Raw genomic sequence first — 5493 nt, 5'->3', positions numbered from 1 at the left:
TATAACTTTTAAAAGTAATTTATTCCAATTTTCAAGCACCTTTATTGTCAAAAATTTCTCTCTTATGGCTAGTGGAAATCATTCATGTGCATTTGAAAGTACTCATTCGTTTCTGCATGTTAACTTTTCCTCTAAAGTTAGGAAGAGAGAGAGAGAGTGTCTCCATGAAATTGAGACTGACTTATTTAATTGCCTCTCAACATCTCCAAGTGAATATTTAGTATCTTAGTCATATCCAAAGCCTAACTACTGATCTTCACCTATTTCTCACATACATTTTAATCCAACTGTTCAAATCAAATCATCTTTTACTGCTCTCTTCACACCTCCCATTAAGCCAATCATCAAATCCCATTGGTTCTTCCTCAAAACACATCTTATTCTTACCTAGTGCCCAAATCATGGTTTCTAATTATCATTCTCCAGGTAAATAACAAAAACAAAAATAGAACAGAGCTCCTTCAAGTATTGGTGAATTCTAATACTGGTGTATAGAAAACATACGATAAGCCTGCCACTTGTTAGAGTGACAGAAACTAAAAAAACAAAAGAGTTATGTCAAAGGGATTCAGGAGTAAACCTCAAAAATTCACAATGCTCAAAGCTGAACTAAATTGAACCACAAATATGAGGAGATTTAAAAGTTTGTGGAAAAATGAAATGAAAGATAATGAAATTTTTCATGAACTTTTTTAACCTTCCTCATAAAAAACGTAGTATTGGATTATAACCCATAGTATTAAATACATGTCTGTCAGTCTACACTAACATGTATAAATAATTGAGTACCACATTAAATAAATAAACATGAAAGAAGAGTCAAATGTCTCTTAGAGAAGAATTCCAAATAATACTCATAGATAACTCTTTTTGTCTTATATTCTTAGTAATGCTGTAACAGATATATCACAAATGATTGGCTTTAACAAACAAAAATTTTATTTTCAAAAAGATTTAGGGGTGGAAGTCTCAACATTTAGGATGTTGGCTCTAAGAGAAGGCTTTCTTTGTCTACTTTTGGGGAAAATGCTTGTCTCAGATTCTCTAACATTCTTCTTGGCATTTCTTGGAGACCTCCACTTGGCATCTATCTTTTCCTCCATTTTTGCATGCTTGCTTCTGTGCCTAGTCTGCTCTTTTTCTATCTCAAAAGTATTTAAACAGGATACTACAAGAATAAGCAAGTTGTTTGCTGGGAAGCCATCAAAACAAGCAATCAAGTCCCTTCAGGACAAAGCCCTCTCTAAGGTTGAAACTCAAAGGGAACACATAAGTAGGCATGTAAGCTTGCTGTTGACCACATTGGTCTACTGGTGAGTTTGTAATAGGGGGAAAGTCAGCAGTGAAGAAATGGGCTGAGTTAAACCACATTCCATAGACTCCCGTTGACTTGGAGATGAGAGAAGAGGAAGGGCTGGTTAGTCCAAAGTGTGGTGAGACCTGTGGACACCTGAGTCCATGGACAAGGACATAGCCACAGAGGACTAGAGCTGAGAGTGAAGCACCCAGCTGATATGAAGTGAGGGGAGATGAACAAAAACACTCAAACTTGCAGATAGTACTCATTTGAGCTAGCCTCATTTAATAATCAGAACTCAACTTGAGGAAGATAAAAAAAACAAAAACAACAACAACCAAAAAAGCCCAACAATTTTTGATAAAGAAAATGAGAGTAAATTGCTACAGTTTTATGAACTTGACCTATACCCATGGATGTAGTAGCTCAAAATACCAATAGAGCAGTAAGGAGTCTTCACATCAAGTATCAATGCTATCCCCTCTGTATTCAGGGCAGATAGGACAAGCAACTTAAACACTAGCTACCTAAAATGAGGGGGTGATAAAGGTTTGAAGTCACTGGCTTATAAGGTTTTAAGAGGAAACTGAGGCCCAAAAGGCCTCATGAAAGCTTGTACTGCTGGTTAGAGGATGGTTGAGACTACCTGTAACTTCCATGCTCTCTTGCTTGCTCCTTAGTGCTAGGAGACACTGTCCAGCAGTTGGTAAAATCTTAGTAGTGCTGATAAATCAATAACTGCATTCTCCTGACTGTTAAAATACCCAGGCATCATTTCTAAAAAAAGCAAGTGATAATGACTTGAATCCTGTGGCTAATCATTTTGTGCAAGCACTCTTCCTTCAAATTACTTTCCAATGATACATTATTCATGAAGAACCATGGTAAAAAGTTTGAGGTTCAAACACGTATAGAAATTTTGCCCCAGATTCATATGGAGAAGCCAGATATACTTTTCCTATAAATTATTTCAGTGCTGCAAGCTCAGCATGGCTGTCTATACTTAGTGCACATTCAAAACAAATAAGCACTTTGGAGTTGTCTCACAAAAACTTATTAGTGAAACTTAGCAATTCAAATGCAGTAAATACAAATAGATATGTCGATCATTGTCATTTTTAACATTCATATTGAACTCTTGAGTGAGGATTTCTCTCAAATGTGGGTACAAATAACCCTTAGAAACCAAGTTCTCTGCCAACTCTCATTTATTCATCAAATATTTATCTTGCACTCATTTGGTGATATACACAGTTCTAGGTGCTTGGAGTGTATTTCTGATAAAAAAAAATTCCAGCCTTCGTGGAGAAAATTATGAGTGTTTTCCTCAGTGAATGATTCAGTATAATAGCACTGGACAAAGTATAATGCACTGGAATTTCTTTTTTTCTGCATTGCCAAGGACCGTACCTGTCCATGCTAGCAACCGAATTGAAGGAATAGCTGCTCTGCCTTGTAAACTCGAAACAAGAGTCAGAACATGAATTAGCAGCATTCAGAAGCATCCTTTTACCAACTAGGAGCAATGGGAAAGAACAGCAGTCCAACAATAATAGATGGCAGGAGCGAGAAAAAAGTTTGTGTTTGGACAGTGTGTTCCTCTTGGGTTCTCTGGAAATACAGAGAAAAGGGAAAGGAATCGTGAGATGGTAATGAGTTGGTGAGTGGAGCTCCGGAAAACAATTATTTGACTATCTAATTTATAAAGAGGATGAATTGAGCTATTTTTCATTTATTTTTGAAAAATTGTTTGAAGTGACACTTAAGAGTCCCCAAGAATTTAGGGGCATTTAAATGAGTTAAAGTTTAAAAATCAAGGAACGAATTCAACATTTCGTGAGTCATTTTTATATATTGGGTAGTACATTGGACAATTTTATCTACATGAATTTTCACCAAATTCATGATACTTTATAGTTCACAAAATTTATTACAAGTTCATCTAAATAGATTGCTGCAGATAAATGATAAAATTGCTCTAAAAGAAACCACAAGGAAGTTAAACCTGGAAAATGTGGTTGGAGAAAAAGTTTTTGTAAGCTTAGCTGAGAATCTTTCAATTCTTCTGGAGGCTTTAAAAAATGGTAATCGACTAGCTGTTGCCCAGTGATCTTCATTTTGGATGAATTTGATTTTTTTCTCATCATAAAAACTAAACACTACTTTATAATCTTTTTGATATTTCTCAATCTGCACAAACTCCAATTGCAGTAGTTGGTCTTACATGTAGATTGGATATTTTGGAACTCTTAGAAAAAAGAGCGAAGTCATGATTTTCCAACCGGCAGATATACTTAATGAATTCATTTGGTTTTCCACAGTATCTTAAAATATTTAAAGAACAATTGTCTCTACCTGTAGAATTTCCAGACAAGCTTTTTGTTGAGAAGTGGAATGAGAATATTCAGTGTCTCTTAGAAGATAGAAATATACGAGAAGTACTGCAGAAGCATTACAATGTCAACAAAAATCTATAGTCATTGTACATGTTATTGATGCTTGCTTTAAATCGCGTAACAACATCACGTACATTTATGACAGCAGCAGAGCTGATGGAGCCAAGTCAGCTGTGTAGCATGGATTCTAACGCAAACGTTGTACGTTCTTTGTCAGTCTTGGAAATTTGTCTTATAATAGCAATAAAACATTTAAATGACATCTATAAAGAGGAACCCTTTAATTTTCAAATGGTCTATAATAAATTTCAGAAGTTTGTTCAAAGGAAGGCCCAATCCATTTACTATTTTGAGAAACCTGTTTTCATGAAGGCTTTTGAACACTTACAACAGCTAGAATTAATAAAGCCCATGGAAAGAATTCCAGTTAATGCACAGAGAGAGTACCAGCTGGTAAAAAAAAAAACTGCTTTTAGATAACACTCAAATTATGAATGCTCTGCTGAAATATTTTAGAATCAGAATCAGGGCCTATTTATTGATCCATTCATCTATCTGTCCTTCCATCATCCATCCATCCATACATCTGTTCATATCCATCCATCTTTCTATCTGCAAATGTAGCATTTTTGTTTTGTATATAGAAGTGGTAGCAAGAAATGAGATTTAGATTTAGCCTACATGACTTCAGTTCTAGGCAAATACAATATTATCATAAATAAAACATCCTAAGCATCTGTGAATGAGCTCAATTCATATATAATGAAGAAGTTGAAGAGTTAAATGTGCAGTAAACATTCATTTCATTGACTTCTTCTAACTAATCTTCTTAACTGTAAAGTGAATAAAAGAATGCTTGCCACATGAATTTTTTGTAAAATTGAAATGAGACAACACAGGTAGCAGAGGTAGGAGTTTTGCAAATATTCATTAATTCATTAGTTCATTAGAAAACATTGTTTTTGATATAATTGTAAACTCAAGTGATTTAGAAAAGCAATTCTAGAGCATTCAATAGCCTATTTATTCTTGTATTTTAACTAACCTATGTTGAGTAGCCTGTCCAGAACAACTAATCTGCATGCACAAACTCTGTTGAGAGGAAAAATTGTAAGTAGTAAAGTCAGAAAAAAAAAAAAAAAAAAAAAAAGCTCTGGTAAGTTAATATAAAATGGAGTTGATTTTCATTTGTGTATATTAGAATTTCACACAGATATGTGGTATAACTCTTGACCAAAAGACTTGCAAAGGCTTGTTCTGTTAACTGACATTGTTAATGCTTATAAATCTGTGTGATATAGAACACTTGAACATTAGAAAATCACACCTAATATTTTAAGGATGTATTTATTTAACTTTCTATGCTTTGTATCTAATATTCCAATAAATGTCATTCAAAATTTTCTATTTCAATTAAAGATATCTAACAGATTCTTACCCTAAAAGCTTTTATAAATAATATTTACTTCCATGCTAAATTTATATCTACAAATGGTTTCATTAAGCTGGAATAGATGCCATTTTCCAAAGTGTATTAAAAACTGCTGACTAACATGAAATATTAGTCCTGTTTTTAGATATTTATGAAAATGTAGTAAAAAAGAAAAATATTCTCTTGATTATACTATCATTATTGTTAGATGCCACTAAGTTTATTCTGATGCATGGCAACCCCAAGTTTATATAGTAGAATTGCATGCCTTAGTGTTGTCAAGATTGTGACTTTTAAAAGCAGATCACCTGTATTTGCTTCACAGTTGCCTTTGTTGTTGTTATTGTTGTTGTTAGGTGCCATAGATT

At 33.9% G+C, this 5493-nt stretch overlaps 1 pseudogene; it reads left to right on the top strand.

The window, feature by feature from the left end:
- Positions 1-3200: 3200 nt before the first annotated feature.
- The window catches only part of LOC102840993, a 29568-nt pseudogene continuing 27275 nt past the window's right edge, over positions 3201-5493 (top strand).

Source organism: Chrysochloris asiatica, unplaced genomic scaffold (assembly GCF_000296735.1).
Source record: "Chrysochloris asiatica unplaced genomic scaffold, ChrAsi1.0 scaffold00002, whole genome shotgun sequence".
NCBI classification, from domain to species: domain Eukaryota; kingdom Metazoa; phylum Chordata; class Mammalia; order Afrosoricida; family Chrysochloridae; genus Chrysochloris; species Chrysochloris asiatica.
This window is presented reverse-complemented; position numbering and strand designations above follow the sequence as displayed.